The sequence below is a fragment of the Phalacrocorax aristotelis genome, chromosome 2, assembly GCF_949628215.1.
Source record: "Phalacrocorax aristotelis chromosome 2, bGulAri2.1, whole genome shotgun sequence".
NCBI lineage: Eukaryota > Metazoa > Chordata > Aves > Suliformes > Phalacrocoracidae > Phalacrocorax > Phalacrocorax aristotelis.
Window position 1 is genome coordinate 28,219,250 of NC_134277.1, and position 21,228 is coordinate 28,240,477.

The following is a 21,228-nucleotide window of genomic DNA, read 5'->3' on the forward strand; positions in this document are numbered from 1 at the left end:
AGATCCCTTGTTAAGAGTAATTTTAAACTAGTTTAGACAAAATGCATATAAACAGGGACAAAATAATCTATAAAATAATGACAATAGTTTCTTACCTAGTAAAACCACTGCCTGGAAAACAAAACAAAAAACCTATGTCAGATTGAAAAGAAATATTCCAGTTTTAAGATCTTGTTTGAGCCAGAGGTCAGTATCTCTTTACATCAGTAACATTCAGATTCCCATTCTTTATGCATTCTGCAAACCAGCAAGTCAGTATGAGACGTTTTGCAAAGTACAGTATATTCCTAAAAACTACAGTGTGCATTATTTCTTGTGACCAGCACATAACTTCGCACAAATAACTGTCACATTAGTACGGCAAATACACTACTCTGTTGAACTTTCAACTATACTGTTGAAAGACTTTTGAGGAGCCAATCTTTTTTGATATGTGGTACTTGTTTGCTCTACTTTTTTGACAAATTTAATTTAATAGCTCAAGAAAAAAGGCAATACTCATGTCCAAATTGCTTTAGAATTTCAGAGAAGGACCAGAATATTAAGGTGGCTGTTTCATGGCAATTCCAGCACTTTTCATTGTGTAACTTTAATTGCTAGTACTTCCTGGTGCTGTTCTGCACTTAAAATTATTTTTCATGTAACATGAATTTTAACTGGGTAGAATTCAACAAAAACTAATCTGGTATAGATTTCCATTAGCGCCTAGGAGCTACATGTTTTTTAATATACTTACGTAGCATAATACCTTGGTTAGCAGGGAAGCACCTTCAAGCCCTTTTCACAGATGAATAACTATGGTCCAAAGATATTGCAAGTAACATTGCTAAAAATATGTAAGTCACATCTTCAAAAGCAGGTTATGCATCCAAAGAACAAATATCAGAATTGTATGTGCCATCAGCTTCTACTGAAATAATTGGGAAATGGCCTGGGTATATCCAAATATCATAACCTTGTTAATTGAAAGTCACTAATATTATCACTTACAAGTCCAGAACGAGATGAAAACAGGTGCCCGGTTCCTATATGGGCCTTATTTTTCATATATGCTGCTAAAGGGTGTTTGTGTGCTTTGGAATGGGTGTCTTCATGTCTTCTGTGGTACCTTATGCCCCTGAAGCATTTTAAGAAAAACTAAAAATTCAGGCCCATAGGTCCCTTCAAGGTTAAGCTGTAGTTGAGCAGGAATCGGCAGGATTGCAGTCTCGGTCACAGGTACTTAAAACCTCCCTAAGTTCCATTTTAATCACATAAGCCCTTTTCTAGATCTAGGCTTAATGTCTAAATCCCGCTTGGAAATTTTATCCAAAGAGAATGTCTTGAGGTCATGGAGAAAACCCACAAGAGAAGGAATTTAAATTAGGCAATGTCCTCAGATAATGCTTTGCCTCTCTGAATATCCTCCCCAAAAAGTTCCTTTGTGTTGTAGTATACTAATAGGGATTTTTGGTGCTCTAAAATCTATCTGAAAATCATTAGGAAGTTACCTATTTTCAGAGCATATGCAAGATGCCTTTCAAAAAGGGGTAGGTATTTACATCCAAAGGCTTTTATTCTGTAGGGAAGGCAGGAAAATGCACAGTTCCAGATCATTTAGGGCACATTTGCTTTGCATTGAAAATCAGGGTTAGAAGAGCAGATGGCATCAGGAGTGGTGGATTTAGGATGTCTCAGCATGAGATGGTCACTGTGGCTGTCACAGGGCACAGTGGCAACTGCGAATGAAAGGGAAGGTGAGAGGACTATCTGGAGCTGGACAGCAATATTAAAAAGGATGATGACTTCCATGGTGCACATAGCAAAGGGATTATAGAGCAACATTGTTTCCGTTGCCCTGAATAGGAGGCATGGCTGAACACAGAGAATGAGCAAAGTCACTTGCCATAATTGCAAAATATATTAGATGTGGTTTATGTCTCCTTTCAACTAAATTAGTGTAGCATTCTTAATGCTATATGATGAGAATACATTAATTATATAGTCCTTCACTGAGGACAATATAGAGATAGCACTTTATAGTTTTATGGGTAAGCAAGCTGAAAAGAAAACCCTGGGACTCTGCTCCTGTAAACTGATCCTGCCTTAGTGAGGCCAATGAATGGTGACAATTACAATGCTTGAACATTTTCCTTCTCTTTCTAAATAATCCGTGTTTATGAAAACAGACAGGACCATAAATCTGACAGTAGAAACAGTTGGCTGTCCCACTTAACACCAAGGAATTAGAAACAATTCATTGCGATGCTGTAGCTGCGTAAAGTTAGTTAGTCTTCTAGTTAAATGTGAAGTTGTTTCTAAAACTTTTGATGTTGTATGCTCAATTAATGTGGAAAATGCCATTACTGTATTTAGGATTTGCCAAACCCTCATTAGGTTCGGATAAAAGCTGATGCCAAGTAATAACGTTATATAAGTGCTAAAAAAAAAAAAAGGAAGTTGCAATACTTTGGTTTAAATAAAAAGGGGAATGAATTGATTTTCATATTCTTTATTGAATAATGCTTCTTAAAATTACTTTTAAATGTAGCCTGGGGATTTTATACCTTTAATCTTTCTTACTCACATCCTTTTCTTTCCAGTCCTGTGCATGAAGCCATAAACACTCTTTTATTAGAGAGGGGGGGAAAGTAAAAAAAGGTGCAGTTAAAGAAGCCTTTGCATGCTTGTTTGCTCTCAGATCTCTGAAAAGTAGCTCTTAAAATAAAACAGAAAAGATGGCTGTCTGACATGCAGGGAAGATTTATCATTCCTCAAATATATTTTAATGAATGTGAAGGGTTTTTAACCTTCTCTCGCTGACTGTACAGCTTGCTATTCTCTTTGAAAGTAGTTTAATTTCTATAACCATGCAGAGGCTGCTGAGACTCTGAGACTGCTAAAACAATTACAAACATACCCTGACTTGTGATACTACAGGGGAAAAAAAGTCTAATTTTATAAGGAAATCTGTTCCAGTATCTAAATTTTGTCTTTATTAGTTGCTTATTGGATGAGATCAGAGGTCAATAGACTCAGGGACCAAAGTGAAGGCTCTCCGCTCCACGCTTCACCTGGTATACTATTTGGAACTTCAAAAAGTCACATGCTGAACACATCAAAGATTTTTTTTTAATACAGTAAAGGTATATAATAGAGCTTTTGTGTTTCCTCCCAAAAGTTAATAAGCATCCTGAACTTTTAACATAAACAAAATCCTGACATTAATTCAGTTGGGCAAATTGAGCAAATCCAATGTTGTGACATGAAACAATCTCTTGTTCTCATCAGATGGAAATGAACATCCTGGTATTTTAGGTGCAGGAGTCTGAAAATGTCAGAGCATTTTATGCTCGTGGAAAGGTATTGGGAGGAAGCATCATCAATAAAGAAAACCAGTGGATTGATTTCTTAATATACTTGGTTTTATCGTTTCACCTTGCTTTCATGTATGCAGCAGTTCATATGTTGTGCAGGCCAGCATCCCAAAGAGTGCACGCTTCTACCTGCAAAATCAGACAGGGCAGTTAGGAATGGTGGAGAGTATCTTATTGCACTGCCTCAGGTCTGGTGGTGGCACTTCATTATCCAGCTGACACGACATGTCATCATGACACAACGTGTACATGACTTGATTGAGCAAATGTGAAGAGACTTCCCCAAGAGACCAAGGAAGTGCCACAGCTCCACATCCGCCACTCCTCCACTCCTCCCAGCGACTGCAGGTATGGGTAGCTGAAAGCTTGAAGGCTGGCGAAAGACAGGGTTCATGTGGATAGCTTGCAGTGGAAAAGGGACAGTGTGAAATTATTAGAACTGGTGATATAAGACGGCAGAAGTGCCTCTGCTTCGCCCTTGGCTAGCCTTTTAGTGTGAAGGGGAAAAGTTAACAAATGCTTCATGACAAAGTTCATACTCTGAGCCTGACCTTCCCATACTACTCTGGCAATGCCTTAAAATCATTTACTTGCTATACAGTGCCTTAGTACAAAAAGAACTGTCTCAGTAGTGGACTTAGCACTCAACAGTCCTAACTGTAGGATCAAGCCAGGTGTCTAAGGCCACAGTAACACAAATATGTAGTAGTAACAAAATAGGCATCAAATAACTCAGCATGTTGGATCCTTCTGGATGAGAGTAACTATAGGAGCGATCAGAGAGAGGGAATCTACCATTCAACCTTGACAGAAATAATCCTTTCACATTTTGGGTCAGGGACTGTACAAGCCATTGGCAAGAATAGTCGAAAAAATGGCCAAAACAAGGAAGTAAATGATAAATAAATAAATAAATAAATAAATAACCAGGGAAGGAATAAGTCACCCATTGACTGATGCTCCATAATGTTTCTCTGGGTGTTTCTGTTCTTCCTGCAAGGTGATGCAAAACATACTCTTTAAAATCAAATCCCTCCTTCTTCTGAACCTGGCTGCTTCTTTCTTGTCCCTCATGAGTTTACAAGAGTGCTTGTGAAACAATGAACTGGGTGGTGGAACTGGTGGCAGCCATCTCTTCTGAATAGTTGGGTTTAACCTAAGTAACTCCCAGACCTTCCTGGCAGGAGTTGGAAAGAGAATTTGCATCTCCAGGCAGACAAAAAGGCTGAAAGTCCTAGGGAAACTAGGAGCTTGTTACTAAAGTTACCCTGATGCCACAAATTTAAGAAGATTAAAAATGCAAAGAAACAAGGACTGGACATTTACATGAACAACATATTTCTGTAAAACTTTAATAGCATGAAAATATTTTTTAATTAAGTAGTGAGAACTTCAGAACTGCTGACCCTTTATCCACCATTGCATGAGCCATCCTTAACAAGCAAAAATGAGAGGTAAACCACCTTAGCGACAAATTATCCTGTAAATGTTTACTGCAAGGGTTTGTGCATCTTCCTTTGAAGCAGCTGGTTCTGGGCACTACTGCAGAGCAAACCAGTTGATCCCAAAGGGCCATTCTGCAATTTCCAGCTACAAAGCCCAGCTGCCGTAGATGTTGTGATTGCAAATGTTATACAGCATGTGCCCACATGCTGGAAGTTTTCCAAGTGTGTATTCAAATGTTCACTCCTCTGGTGCACTCAAACTTAAATGTGACTAAAAGTGAGCATCTAGGAGAAATTTAACTGCAAATCTGGCAAGAAAAGTGGTGATCACACTGTCAAAAGGAGGCTGTGTACCTCCTTTTTCTCCCTGTAAGAGGAAATGTGGTCCCCCCACAGATGCCTTACCAGCTCACCTCCCACTTACAGCCCAAAAGCTCAGCTGTGCTTCTCATCTTCACCGGTGTTGAGCTTTAACAAAGCAGTTTTCTCTTGTAGTGTGTAGAAATATATTTTTATGACCCCAGGAAGAACTCTGTCACAGACACAGATGTTCAGGGAGAATTTGACTGACATTGTTGGCAGATTTTACAGAAATTTCAGTTTCCTGGCCCTGCTGCCACAAATATTCACTGCTTCCTGATGGCCTCCATATGTAGATTTTCCTCCGAGTTGTTTCATTAAAAAAATTCCCAACTATAAAAAGAAGGAGGAAAAAGAAGCAAAGAAAAAAGAAAATGCAATATAGTGATAAAAGCAAATGAAGAACAGGCTTGGGCAGTGAAATGGTTAATTAGGAAATAGTTACAAAAAAGAGATCTCTGAAGGTATAGCAAGCTCAAGAATGACTTCTTTCTGAAGGATGAAATTAAGTTGTGTTAGACCATCACTTTGATTTTACCGATCTAACTAAGGAAGAGGTATTATTATTTTCATAGTAGGGGTTGATCTACTGAATTACACATTGCTGATCTGTCACTCAAAATGACAACACAGACAAGGGATCTTCTTTGATCTTGAGACAGTTGAGGTTTCAGACAGGAGTCCACAGGGAAGACAAAGTTAATTTTTCAGACGCTGAACCTCAGAACAACCACGGCAAAGGGAAGAGGATATTACAGAGCGTATTTGTAAGTCATCAGTGAAGGCCATTGATTTGCTTCCTAATAGCTATTACGATAAGAATCTGGTAAAGCTTAGAAGCCAATTACCAATTGCATTACTACCATTACATCGCAGTTTCACTTAATTTACCAACAGTTTAAAAATAAAACAGTTAATTCTTCACATAGGTTAGGCTGGCCAGATCATCGGCTCATTTATGCCAGGGTCTCTCCTTTAAGTTCACTGTAGTTATTCTGATTTACAACATCTGGGGGTGCAGCCCTCTAACTATGAAATGTTGCAGAAGATACTTGAAAATATAGGGGCTTATTCAAAATTAGAAGTAAACACTTTTCCCACAAATATTTAGATGATAAAATGAGATGGATTGGAAATGAGGTAGCAGTTTTACCAAGGCAGTCCATTTAAAACAGTTGGTCAATTTAGCCTGGGATCCTAATTCAAAGCATCAGGAGTCTCTATGTAGTTTTCCGTTCTGCTGGCATTTGCAAGCAAATATTTATATGAGAGCCTCTTGAAGTGTGAATGTATTACTGACAGCACATAAAATAAAATAGAAACTACCTGAACTCTTGACAGTTGTTTTTTTTTCAGCTAAGTTTGCAGAATATTTTTAACCTCTGGCATCTTAACTCTCAATATGATTTTCATAATGTAAATAGCAAACAATGGAAGAAGCACACGTCCCTGGGTTTCCACACAGGATGTGTAAACCTGTTTATTCCCTGACCACTGACATTTCTGTTTACCTACTAGCACAAATTAGTAATTGTAAGCATGTACAATCACTCGCATTTACATGTAAGCTTTTACAATTGCAGTATCCAAACAGGTTTTCCTTAGCCCTGTGCTTACTCACAGAGACTTTCAGCCACCGTCCAGCTCCCAAAGGTGAGCAGCTGGGGCTAAGTCAACACAAAATCTGTGTTTCTATTCACTTCGTTAAATGGTAGGACATCAGTGCTTGGAGAAAAGGGGCATCTTCAAAATGAAGAGGAGCAGCTGTGCCTTGGTCAGGCAAGGTGTGGAAGAGGAAGGGGCAGTGAAGGTGCATGTGCTGTGCATGGGGCTGTTGCCCAGTCCAGACTCTCAGCAGCATCCCTGCCCAGTCCACCTTTTCTCCATCATGTGCGCTGATGGTGACTGTGAAGCAAAGGAGGCTCTGCTGAAAGATGGCATTTCAGAAGCAAGGAGCAGAGGAAATCTATGCAGAAAATCCGTGCAAGAAAACCTGTGAAAAACATTAAAATGGGATAAAAAGGCAAAATAGTAGAATGATGATGCATATTTCTGTGCCCTTATTATTTCTTGTCACTCTTCTACCACAGACTGGAAGAATATAATATTTTGAACCTGTGTTACCAGCCTGTGTCTGAGTAAATAAACAAACATATTCTCTTAATTCCAATATGCACATCACTAAGCCATTACTGCACAAATTCAGTGTGAGAAAACAAAAACTCCGCAAGAGCACAGAAATGCCCTTTTCATGCAAACCATGCCCTGGCTATCACGAAGGGTGGAGAACTTTCAAAAGGACAGGTGCCGAGTTCCCTAAGATCCCACTCATTTTCTGCATTGGTTTTGTTTTGTTTTGTTTAATAACTCTTTGCTTGAGATGAGCATCGCCCTCATCTCTGCACTTTGCAGTCCTGGCCTCACACCTGATCAGCACCACCTTCTCCCACCCCCCACCCCGCCACCCCCCCGGTCCCTCAATGGATATAATCCTCTCCTCTATTTTCTCCTGGTCTCTTGTGCTGAACCCTAATCCTTTACCTGGATTTTCAGGCATCCCAGTAAAAGTGATTAAAATATCTTGTAGCTGCAGAAATTTCTGTTCTTGGGGAGGTTAACAAACATCTCTCTGCTGCTCTGAGCCAACCAGAGGGTGTGAGCACCCCACATCAGTAGGACTATGGGCCACGGGCCTTTTCCACTTCATATTTCTGCAAAACAAAGAGCCTCTTCACACACACTGGAGAAAATGCTTAATAACTGGATGCAAAATGTGTTTTGTTTTTCTCTCAAAGGAGTTCAGTCTTGCATGTACTAAGACAACATTCACATTTCTTCTAAGTTTTAGGAGTGGTAAAAGGCAGTATTTACAGCTTTTGCCATGGAGCCAGTGAAAAACTTGAAAAAAATAAACAGTTTCTAGTGGCTGATGATGCCTGGATGGATCCAGCCTGTGGATGGTGTCAAGCAACCAAAGGGCTTCTATACCACTGCCCTCTTTTGCTGGACGCCAAAAGCCACCGTCCAGGTGGGAGGCCATGGCCTGAGATGAGCGAGGGCACACAGGCAGAGTGTGAGGACAAGATGCAGTGTCCCTGAGAGGGGGTCCTGGCTGCACACCTCCGACAGCGTCTGATGCCAGCCCATCCGCAGAGTGGCCTTGCAGTGGGCTCACAGGGTGCATTTCTGTCTGGGGTAAAGATGCTACAGTGACAAAAAAACCCCAACTTTGCTTGGTAATGTTGTGAGGAGGAAATGGTAAAAGCAAGGCACAATAATAAATGTTGCTTTAGCAGGGGGAAGAAGTAGAGCACAGAGCACTCCACCTTGCATAGCAAGTGTCTTTCAGCACCCCAAAAAGCAGATCCTCTCCCAGTTTTTTATTTAACAGTGAAGAGACATAAATACCTCTGCCGGAACCACCTAACCATTTTTCCCTGCTCATCTGGCTGATTTTTGTTGGAAGATCACCCAGATTTGTGTTGGTGGGTGAGGGAGACTTCTATGTTCTTTGCATTCAAGCCAAGAGGCAAGGCTTAGAGCACATTAAATAAGGAAAAACAGTGTGATAAACAGCATCTAAAACTCCTTACATGTTGATTCATCTCCAGAATGGAGGGTGGTGTTTGACCTCCATGGTTACACACAATGTCTTTCATAGTAAAGCAGCTGTTTCTGCACTGCTCCCAGATAGGTGTAGGCCTGCTATATTCTGTTCTAACCCACTATGGCCAAGAGTGAATGAGTCAGTAAGGATAAATCCTCAAACAAAATGAGATTTTTATTTGCTGTGAAGTTTAGAATCATCTTTGAAAAATAAAGCTTGGAGACCTATGTTATCATTTGACTCCAGAGGTTGATGCTTTTTATAGTTAAAAATCCATAATAAAATTGAAAGAAGTAGCAACATTATTAGCCCTCTTTTAATGTGAAGGTTTCTAGCTAACATATTGAAAATTAAGCTACTACATAGCAGGCATGCTTTTAGTTCTCTTGCTGTACAGTTTTGCATGTCTGAACATTTTTAAGTTTGAGCTTAAATTTACTACTTTTTACAGTTCTTCTTTTTGTAATAGATTACACCAAGCTAGAGTTAAATTACTTTTGGTCTTTATATGCACTTTGGATATATGCTGGGATTTGAGACAGCAGTCCCATGTCCTTGCTTCACCTGCTGTCCTTTCTCAGGTCTTGCAGTGAGATCTGGTGAGATGCTTCCTTTGATCCAGTGCTGCAGTGCAGTGGGTAAGATCTTTCTGAGTGCTTTTTGTTGACTGTCCTATGAGATATCCACTTAGGAGATGAGATGGCACCTTTTCCAGGGAGAGGTCCCAGCCCTATTGTTCTCCTGTTGCTCTTCCACCTCCCCCTGAGTGCTCCCGAACTTCACAGCGCACTACAAGCATATGGTTTTGGTTCAGCCCTTGTTTGAGTTCAGAGCTCATTGATGAATAAGATTTTCTATCAGTACTAACAGTGCAAAAAGAACTTGCACAGAGACTGATTTCTCTTTGCTTCTTTTCAAAACCTGCAGGCAATCTTTACATGAGCTAGATCAGGCAGAAATCCTAATTTCATGTGCTTGAAGTACCCAGCAGTACAAGACTGCTAGTACTGCGATGGCCAGCTGCTCAGGGAAAGCCAGAATAAGAAGCTCTGGGAAAGAGAAAAAACAATAATATTGTACAACGCAGAACTGGCAGAAAGGTTGAGAAGAACAGGTGACAGAAAGAGAAAAGGTTCTGTGTTGTGGTGGCCAACACAGGCCTCCAGCAAGGACCTTGCTCAGGGCACAGAGATCTGTGGTAGTCCTCAAGCAAGATGCTCCTAACAGTCTCAGAACTCGTGAAGGAAAGAGGTATGAGGTCAGTGGAAGAGCTGAGTGACCTCTTTGTATGCACCAAAAGGTTACCATGGCTGGTTCAGGCAGGGAACTGGCAGGACAGGAGGAGGTTGTACTTTTCAAGGACTTGAAGGCAGGTCAAATGTAATCACACTAAGCTTGTAAAACTGTTTGGCCTGTGGGAAGTAGTGTCATGATGGGGCACTCATCTACAGGAGCATTCCTTCTAATGGGTGCAGGCATGTGGCCCCAGACAGAATCACAGAATGGCAGGGGTTGGGAGGGCCCTCTGGAGATCATCTTGTCCAACCCCCCTGCTTGAGCAGGCACACCTACAGCAGGGGGCACAGGACCATGTTCCAGCCCCCTGATCATCTCCATAGCTCTCCGCTGGACTCTCTCCAGTAGTTCCCTGCGTTTCTTGAACTGGGGAGCCCAGAACTGGACACACTACTCCAGATGTGGTCTCACTAGGGCAGAGTAGAGGGAGAGGATAACCTCCCTTGACCTGCTGGCCACAATCCTTCTAGTGCAGCCCAGGATACCATTGGCCTTCTTGGCCGCAAGGGCACAGTGCTTGCTCATGGTCAACTTGCTGTGCACCAGCACTCCCAGGTCCTTCTCAGCGGAGCCGCCTTCCAGCAGGTCAGCCCCCAGCCTGTAGTGGTGCATGGGGTTGTTCCTCCCCAGGTATAGGACCTTACACTTGCTCTTGTTGAATTTCATGAGGTTCCCCTTGGCCCAGCTCTCCAGCCTGTCCAGGTCTCGTTGGATGGCAGCACAGCCTTCTGGTGTATCAGCCACTCCTCCCAGTTTTGTATCATCATGACATTGTGTGCATTCCCAAGCCAGGCACCACTTCCCCCATGAAGTTCCCCCCTTCCGTGTGTATCCTCTGCACCTGCATGCATGGAGCCATAATCTTCTGAGGGCCCCTTGGGACACTGCTTAGTGAGCCCAGAAATTTTGAGTGAGGTTTGAGCCAGTGCTATTCAGTTATTCTAGGAGAAGCCTAGAGACTTTTGAATACCACGTTTGTTGCTTCCTACAAAGGCTGGCAGTGGGGTACAACTGAATAAATGAATAGACTTATATTTGATGAAATACGATATGGCTTCTCATCACTGAATTGATCTACTGTCCTTCTGAGTCACTCTCTATGCATTTTTATAATCCCTGTACAGTGTTTAGATATTACAGTGACAGACACTTTCGAAACATTTCTAGCTAAATCATAGCTGGGAGTCACGGCACCATGGTTCTTCTTAATGAAGTGCCTATTCTTATTCATAAGAGCCTATTGTTGAGATTAGTAGATTTTAAAAAACTTTGCTGCCACAAAATCTACTGACCAGAAACTTACTCTGAAAAACCTTGTGACCCTCAGGCATAACCTTAAAAGGATCCTACTTTGGAAAATCTCATTATCTTCTATTTGTAGATCCAGTTGGATGTAACAAGGAAGTGGCAATAGGACTTCAAAAAGTCCTTTCTCAAAGATGCCTTCTAAGGCCCTGTAAGGCAGTGTCATGGCGCTGGGCTGAGAGGTGTCTGCTAGAGAATCGAGGCTGCTCTGGAAGTTAATCTGTTCTAGGATGCTGCAGTTGGGCTTCGTATTCCAGTAGCAGGCTGAAAAAGACAAGTGGCACCAAGAACCTTTGGATTTCACCCACAGGAACTTGTTTAGGGAGCAACATCTGCATCCACTTTGAAATAAAGCTTTTCTGTTACATTTCTGGCTAAAACAACAGGAATTAACACCGTGTGCTTTAATCTAAAACTATCCTGGAAGGGCTTGTTCAAACATCAGTGAAATATAGCAACGCATATAATTTAAATATAGCAGAGAGTTTTTCTCCAGCAGCACTATATGAGAGTCCTTAGGAGAGGAAAAGGGAAATGACTTCTCATTTTGGAAGCAAAGGGTGAATCATTTGAGGTAGGAAGGGTATCATTAACCAGTTTGGGATATGTCCAGGGCTATGTGTATGCAGTAAGTCACTGCACAGAGGCAAACAGTGGCAGACTACGAGCAGGAGGAAAAAAGAAGAAGAAAAAAAGAAACTATTGGCTGAAATATGGACTCAAATTATTGTTTTAAAAATAATAAACCAGAGATCAATTTGGTACACAGGAGCAGGAAGGATTTGGCACAGAGAAGAGAACAAATACTGACTTGTGGACATAAAGCCAACTTGCAGCTTGCCTTCTGAGAAAAATCTTATGTAAGCTGAGCTCAGCACCTACAGGACTTCCAGCTATTCCAGGGAAAACCAATCTCTCCCTGCACATACAAACCCTTTCTTTACTCAGACATCCAAAAATGCAGTCATTATGCTGTTGTCAAGAAAATGTAGTGCTGCTGCTGCTCGCAAAACCTTTACCCCCCATGACACATCAGCAGCATATACACTGTCTTTGTATTATCATATATTTGAGTCAAATTTATTAAATCGTATAGTCATTTAGACTGTGTGTCAGCTATGACTGTTTAACAAATCCCACAGCCAGACAGTTGTGCGCATGGGTGATGGCAGAGTGCCACTGCATTCCCACAAAGGGAAAAGCAGCTATTTTTAAAATATGTGAGATTAAAAACTCTGCATTGTAATTTTTAGTACCATTTTATTTATAAACTTTTTAAGTACAATGAGTTCAACTGCAAGAAAGGAATCCATATTGAAAGAAAACTGATGAATACATTAAAAACCCTTCTAAAACAAATATCTTCATGTATGCAAACACAGACATACCCCTACATATGTAATATAAATGTATAAATAAAAGCATATGTATTTTTCAGATTAAAGGCATCAGTGGCAAAGACTCTGACTTCCTTTAATTTTTTTAGTCACTTGAATTTTTTTCATGGCAAAATATTTTTCAGGTAGCTAGAGTCTAATAAAGGTGTTTTCTAAACAAAAAGACTAGCTTTGCAAAGCACATAAGGCCACAGCAAGAGACAACTCATGTATGTATTTTGAACAGCCAAAGAGAATTGTAGTATCTCTGATATTAAAGAAGTTTGGTTCACATTTTGGAAATCCCCCCCGAGTTAGAGAGATGGATTTTTTTTTAAGGCCACCATTTCTCTTTCAGAGTCAATATGGCTGCGGTGAAGAATGTAACTCAAATGTGTTCCTGAAATATCCAGGAATGCAAATACAGAAGGGTGGATGAGTGGCTGCAGTGTTACTCAGGGCAGCGCTGAACTAGCACTAACCCAAGTCGAGAGCATACCAGCATGTGCTACATGCAACCGAGCGTGCAGTCAGTTTAAGCCTTCTGTAGTAAGCCCAGAGTGGGGCAGCATGAGATGTTGAAGCCTATCCATTAATAAGGAGCTCATATAATTATGTTCTGTAGAAGATAACAAGCAAGAGACATCTTAAGACACATTGAGAAAAGGACTCTGGCTAACCAGGCATAGAAATACTGAGGTTTTTTCATCTTGGCATGCCTACAAGGTACAGCTGGCAGCACAACATATATGAGTTTTCATTTTCATGTACATCGTTAAATACAGGCTTAAACAATGCTGCAGTGTCACTTCCAAAGTAGTCATCCACTGAAGACAAATACTCCGCATCTCTCTTTGTCCTACTACTGCCATCTAGGGCAGGATTCAGGTGCCTAAACCTAATGCCAGGGAGATGCCTTAAGGTAGTCAAGACATCTGCCTAGGACTAGGAAAATCATGTAGCAAATCTGTAGCAGGTTCCTACTAGTAATATTTGTTTCTATTGGGCCAAAGTGGTCCTTTGCAACAGTGGAAGCTTTGGGCAGAAGCCTAATTTTGGAGAGAGCTTACACCTAGTTTGCTCCTTTTCCGTGCAGCACCACTGACTCCCTTGTGCTCTGCAGGACTCTGCAGCCAGTACATGCTGGTGTGTCCCTCGGCATCACCCATCCCATCTGCGGCCCATGGTCCAAAGCCTTGATATCTTCTTTCTGGTGGAGCCAAAGGGCCTGGCCAGAGATGAGCAGAGTCCAGACTTGCCCAAGAACATGTCATCAGCTATTTGGGAAGAGAAGGGAGGACATTTCAGGGATTCATGGAGGTGAGGTGAGCCCTTCTTCAGCTGAGGCATATGTCATCTTGCAGCAGGTAACTATCAGTGAGAGCCAAAAATAAAAGGGTTTTTTTTCAGACATAAAAACTGTTGGTGCACTGGGAATCCAGTGTGGGATTGATGCCCTGTGGTGGTAGAAAGCCATCTTCCTGGTGGAGGCAGGGATGGTGGTACACCTGCGTGGTCAATCCAGCAGTTGAGAAGGCTGGGTTCCCCACAGAAACTGAAGAAATATGCTGTGTCTGGGAGCAAAGACATAGTATAAGGGCACGGAGGCATAGGCTCAGATGTGCTGGCACAGGAGGTGCGTGCTGGTGGGTGGAGGTAGCTCCAGGCAGGGAGGCTCACAGCCACAGGATTGGGGAGCATCTGGAGACACTGCAGGCTTAGTGCAAAGATTACGTGGTGTGGATAATCTCAACCTCCTATACCTCTTTCTGTGTGGGCTGCTTTTATGATCTCCACTAAGGCCGAGGCAATATGTAAGGAATAGGTCCTTACATGTGCTTTACGCGGGTCAGACAGCAAGGCTGCAGACACAAACCTCTTTCCCTCATAATCAGTGGTGCAACCAGCTCTCAGTTGCACAGAGGTCAGAGACTAGGCTCCTTGTGTAAGCTTAGTCTAAGGAGGTACTGATTAGACCATGCTAGCTGGGAAAGACTGCAAGTTTGGATGGAACTGGTGAATTTCCTGGTAATAACCTCTCAGAGAAGAAAAAAAAACCAAAGTGAAGTGCAGCAGCTGTTCCCGAAGCAATGAGAACAGAGACACTAGCAAGTATCTGTCAAGGACAAATTCAGAAATGTAATTAGTGAGTAGAGACAATGCTCGTCAGAGAAATAACTTGGAGATGCAGATGGAATATGCACTTAATGTAATATTTCTGCAGAAGCAAAATTTTAAAAAAAAGCAAAATTTATCATTCATGGAATACCAGAACACTCTTGCATTATGGTAATAATATTATTCTTTTGGCATAGTAACGGATATGTATTTCTATAGGAGTATATCTTATTTTGAAATAGCAACCCCCAAGTCCACTGTCTACAGCAGCGCCGTGATCTATGCGTGGTGCACTTGATGACACAAAAGACCTTTTTTCTTATGGGAAATACTGGGAATAATATTCTGTTATATATTCCACCAGAGCTGTGCCTAACTGAGATATCCATTGATGGCAGGCATACTGACATGCAGAAACTGCTTTCCCAGGCATGTATGCTCCCGTGTGCTTTCTATCAGCAGCTATAAAATGGGGCACTGAAACGCCATCACATTATCCAGAGTGAAGTTCAGTAAAGCATTCCCGATGAGTGCGGGGTGAGTCAGTACACCTGTGAAATGTAGTTATCTCCGATACCTTCTGATCTCTAACCCGGAACCCCCTCGTTCCCTAAAACTGCAACTCGAGAAACTCATGGACTGTTAACAAAAGGATTGCTGTGGACTAAAAATAGAAAAATATCCCACTGGGCTGATGGGCTGTGCCCCCTACCAGCTTCAACAGCTGGTGATGCTGGAGGGAAGTATGGAAATCAATGTATCAGAAGGTACCAGTGTTGTAGGGAACTGTGCCTGTGGGAGGATGTTCTTTGGGGAGAGGTCAGCTTGCGTTAGCTTGGTCAGCTAAGAGTCTTGCTGCTGAATGAATCCTTTGACAGCCTGCTTGGCCCGGAGTAATAGTGAAGAAATTCCAGAAAAGAGTTTTCACTAAAAGCAAAATCTCATCTCATTCAAAGCCAGGGATCCACAAGAAGAAAGATGTGACCCAGAAGACGGTATAAGCCACCACCGTGCAAGATCATAGCAGTGTTCTGAATTATTTAATGCTGAAGCTGCCACCAGGTTTAAGCACTGTATGAAAGTGCAGTAAATAATGGATCCAGTCTCAAAGACATGACTGTTGTTTGTATTGTGTCTTAATGCGTGCACAGTGGTTACCAGACAAATAAAACTGATACAGTTTCAGCCTGAAGGAGTTTTTTTTTTTATTAGACATAGCGCACGGCATTAAATCACAAGTCAGTAGGGGGCTGGGATAGATAAGGGTTTCAACAGACTCTGTGAGTAGTGGTAGCGTTATTCCCCCTATCTAGCACAATCAGCCGTGCGCTCCAAAATAATAATCCAAGAAATTTGTCAGGCTATAGGACATCTAAGACTCTCCTCATAACTTCCATTTCAGAGAATGCCTTCTGAAGAGATGGAACTCAGGAAATTATTTTTCTCAACAGGAGGAAAAAGTAAAATTAGCAATTGCTGACCTGACGGCCAATAAAATAGCCAGGAGTCCTTATGGCTACAAACCTGACAGGTCAAACTGCTGTAGTGTAGCGAACACAGAATTTTAAAATCAAGAAGAGGAGCTAACACTTTGGGGAAAAAAAGATCCAAAATGTAAGGAATTTATTTTCTTTTATTCCTACTAAGTAAAATCCCATTGAAACAATTTTCCAATACAGAAAACAGCCTCCAATACATTTTCCTAAAAACCACATCCCTTAATGTTCTTTATTGCCTAAAATCTCCTAGAAGTCTTTACAGGTATTATGGGTATGTTATTGTCTCGGTTGGGGGAGAAAATGTATTTTATTTTAAAAGAAAAGCAAAAATAAAATGGATTTAATATTCTGGGCATGAAAGAGTATCAGAAGAGATGGGGCTTTTGTGTAAAAAAAATCTGCAAATAAAACCAGAAGACAGGAAGATTTTCTAAGAAAGTGGTTTGCCAAAAATACATGTCAAGCAAGTATTTTTAAAAACATACTTAGATGTTTTCTATTTCTCCTCAGAATTTAATTGTAGTACCATGCTTTTTCCTGCAAAGTCACACACTGGTTTCAACTATGCATATTGCTGGCTATACCAAAATACACGTATACGTTAAAATGGCTCTAAGGTCAAGAATATATACCAGCAACCTAAGGGTAAATAAAGAAATTGCAGCTATATCAAAATTATCTGAAGCCCAAGTATTGTGCACACAGAAATTTACTAAATAAAATCACACTTAAAAATAAATTTAAGCAACTCGAGGTTAAAAAAATTGCTCAAGTAAACATCTAAAGAACATGAACTGTCCTTACAGATACCCCATGCAATCAGCATAGTATTAAAACATTTTAGTAGTGATCCCTCCTGCTTCAGTGACTTTAATTTTTGAAGATAATATCCTTTAAGAAAATGCTCCCCTTCCTGATGCCCTTACTCTGCCATAAGGGTTATTTTCCCTTCATGTTTAGAAATACAGATTTGTAAACAAGTAACAAATTCCATCTTCCTTTATTCCTCAAAGATAATCACCACATGAAGTTGGTTTATGAAAACCTTTACTATAAAAATGGTGATTAATTTCTACTACAAAAGAACTTCTTTGAAAACTAATAATGTCTTAATAGTTTTGGGAGGGAAGTAACAGAAGCCCAATTGTTTTAGGAGAAAAACCCACCCACAATGTCTTATTTTTAGTGAACCTATTTTTAGCATTCTAAAATTAGTGTTAGAATAACAAAGCAGTAAACCAAGGTCCTAGACTACTTCATTATCTTAGTTATTAGCCTGACAGCCTAAGTGACTCGATTAAACATCAATGACAGAAGAGCTGAAGGGTTTAAAGGTCAATAAATACGGTGATAGGAATCCTTCGATGTAGCCTTTTGCTATAGACTTCTGGGGCTTAAATGTTGACAAGCTAATTACTCTGCTTCCCTAATTAAGCAAGCCTTTCTTGATCAGCTGGTCAGTGAACAGCTGATCACAATTGCTCATTTTGAAGTTCATAGAGGTCTAACCCAACCTAAATTAAACTTGTAAACAGCAGAAATGAAAGCCAGATCCCAACTAGTTGACATTCTTAATTGAACTATCGTTGAAGAAAATTCTATTCCCAAGTTGTAAAAGCAATTATGTCATTGAGCCAAATTCTGGATCACAGTCACATGGGAACGAGCCACCTCACCCATCTCCATCCAGGTGGATGAGTCTTGAGAGTACAAAGACCTAATATGGAAAGTGTTAAAGACAAAAGACTGTAACTTTCTCTGTTCTCTTCTTCCATCTCTCTTAATCTCTTGTTTTCCCCATTGAGTGAGGATCTCTACAATTACCCTGAAAGACAGAATATAAAACCTGTATGAAATCAGAGGGCTTCAAGTCGAAGAGGGCAGATGAAGGTGGCTCCACTACCTCATGGTCAATGTATAACATATTCATTGACTGGGTTAGGAAACACTGATTCTTGCGGCGTCCTGCTTTGACTATGGTGTACCAAAGAAATGACTAGGGTGGAAGAAATCTCCCAGTCCTCTCATCCTTCTCCTGTCAGGGAAGGATTTGAATAAAGTCCTAAAAGCTTTCATGGGAAGCGTGAAGTCCCTTCAGTTCCCCTCTAGCCTATTATTAACACTGTTTGTCTCCTATTCCTGCCATTAATGACCTTGCAACTACCAGTATCAAAAAGAAGTGTATTCTTTCATATAGATGTATGTCCTGTGGTGGCTTTTCAATAGCTCTGCTGGCCATTTGTACTAGCTGCCCCTCTTTTAGATAAAGGGAATTTGAAATGATATTTACATACAAATACAGATAAGAAGTATAAAATGCAGCAGTCATATAAAGAAAATGAGCCACACGTAATGGAAAAAGAATTTTACATCCATTTCTCTGAGCTATAAGGCTACATGAGTATTGGTAAGCACAGGGGGAATAGAAAAGCAAAGAATATACTGTGCAGAGTGGGATGGGACATTCAGGCATTGACAGAAAGAAAAGGGACCCTGGGGATGCAAGGACAAAGCAGTGCGGGGGATAAGATAAAAAATAGAGCAAACACCAGACAAGATCGTGGAAGGAAAGAGATAGCAAAACTTTGCCCCCAGTCTCAGCCAGAATTATTCCTTCATTTTTTGCAGTTTCCCTTCAAATGCTTCCTATGCTTTGTCTGACCCTGGCTGCTTTGTGGGTCATTTTCACCATGCCTGTAGGTGGTGGCTTGGATGGAAAAGCTTCCAGCTGAGTACTACAAGAGAGAATCAGGATAGAAAATGGCATATGTGCATGATAAGAAGAGTTCAAGAAACAGACCAGCCCAAATGAAAAAAAAAAAATTAAAAATAGGGTGTTAGCTTCACTGGGAAGGTTGGAGGACTCCACTGGGGCGACTGAAAAATTCTTTCCTAAAGGAAAGACTTGTATACTAGGGTTTGACAGCATTGTTATCAAAAGTTTGATGGTAAACTGCACTCCATCATCATGAATTCTTCCTTCTGTTGGTTGAAACATGTCAGAACTGCCTGCTGTAAAATGAATACATGGCTGGGGGCAAGTGGGTTTTCCACAATGTTTGATTGTGTAACTGAAATGGAAAATCTGGCTCTCTGATGTCACATGAGTTTATTCCAAAATCTGTGTAACAATAGTATAGTGCTCAGAGGTGTGGGTGGGTGGCTGCAAACATCTACTTAAATATTACAGGCTCAATCTCTATCACACGAAAGGAACAGAGAAACCTGGTTCCATGACTGAGTGCTCATGGTACAATATTTCTCCACTCACAACTGATGAGTCCAAAAAGAGAAGAAATAAAAATTTTCCTGGGAAAGGGGATAGAAAACACAGAAAAACAGCAATATGGTAGTAAATTGGGGCAATACTTCTGATCTCCCTATCCTTGCCTCCTGGCTGTGGGTGGCTGGTGATGCTCCTCCTCCACAGCTGGACTGCAGCTCCTTGTCTGGACTTGGTTATTAGTCAGTTCACATTGGCTCTGTCCATACTAATAAATTAAATAGTACTGAAGAATGTTTCCAGGCCCTAGAAATCAATCATTCATCCTTTTAAATTGGTGGGGGGAACGGACAGTTTAATAGCACAGACACAGGCCATCCCATGCCAGCCAGCCTTGGGGCCAGAACAGCTCTGGGCACATAGACTGGAGGACCCCAGCCACTGCCCCTTGCCCCCCACAGACATGCTGAAGCCAAAGTAGTCATAGTCCTGATGTGGAGCCTGAGGAGAGAGGTTGTTTGAGCCCTTCCTGCTGAACTGTGCCTCTGGGGCTTATCTCCTGCTGAGTTTGGAGTTATCTGAACTGTCACGGTGGTGTCCTATTTACCCCAGTTGGGACATTGAGGGTCAAAACTGGTGCCAGGAGGTCCCAGGGAGCACCCAGCTCCTCAGTAACAGGTACCAGCTCCCCATTCTGTTAATACTTGAGAGAGCTTGTGGTCCCATTTACATACACACATGTATTTACCACTGCACAATCGTGAAACATGCGTTTTGCACGTGGAGAGTCTCAGCGGGATGCTTTTGGCATTCACCCAGCCAGGAATGATGAGCTGTGGCTGCCCCGACTGCACGCTGCTGCCTTTGGCTCTTCTTTGTGCCCTGCTTCGTCTCTAAGCCTCAGGCACAACATTTTAGGAAACTAAAATGAACCTGCAGTAGACAAAGAAAATTATAATTTCTCATGTGAAATGTAAGAAAGATTATAGACTGGTGTAATTACCCATTTGCTAAGGAATATTTGGTAGGGGTCTTCTTTAGTTCTCATACAAGAATTCTGGTTTGTTGACTGTGGTAAATCACAGTGAAACTCTGGTCAACAAACCTACCTAAGAAGATGAAAATATATTAATAAGAAACCATCTCTGAACATTAAGGTCATTCTACTCATCTTTTACAATGTTCAGAGATGCAGATGTGCAAATCTGCCCTATCAGAAAGAATTTTTGTCCCACATTTAGCTGCCCCATAGACATGGGAGTAAGGCAGTGACCCTCTCTATTGGGGCTGCCTCTTCCTTGCATGTAACACAGTGCAGTTGTGTTCAGATAAGGAACCAGCTCTCTGTTGCGTAGGCTTGACCAGTGTATCACAGCTTCTCAGGTGCAGGACCTGAGTCAGCAAGCTGTAGCAGCATAATTTTAGTGCTCTTTGTTTGGCTCAAAGATCAACAATTGATTTCTTTCCTCTCCTTGGCCATTCAACCACTGCTGAGCTGCTACGGCTGCGATTCCCGTTAAGTACATTATTGTAACTTCCACAGTGCAGCAGGAGCAATTATTCTACCCAAAGTTGCATCTCCTTCCACCTGGATATATGTTAAATACATGGCCAGAGGGGACCACCCCCAGCAAAAGGATATT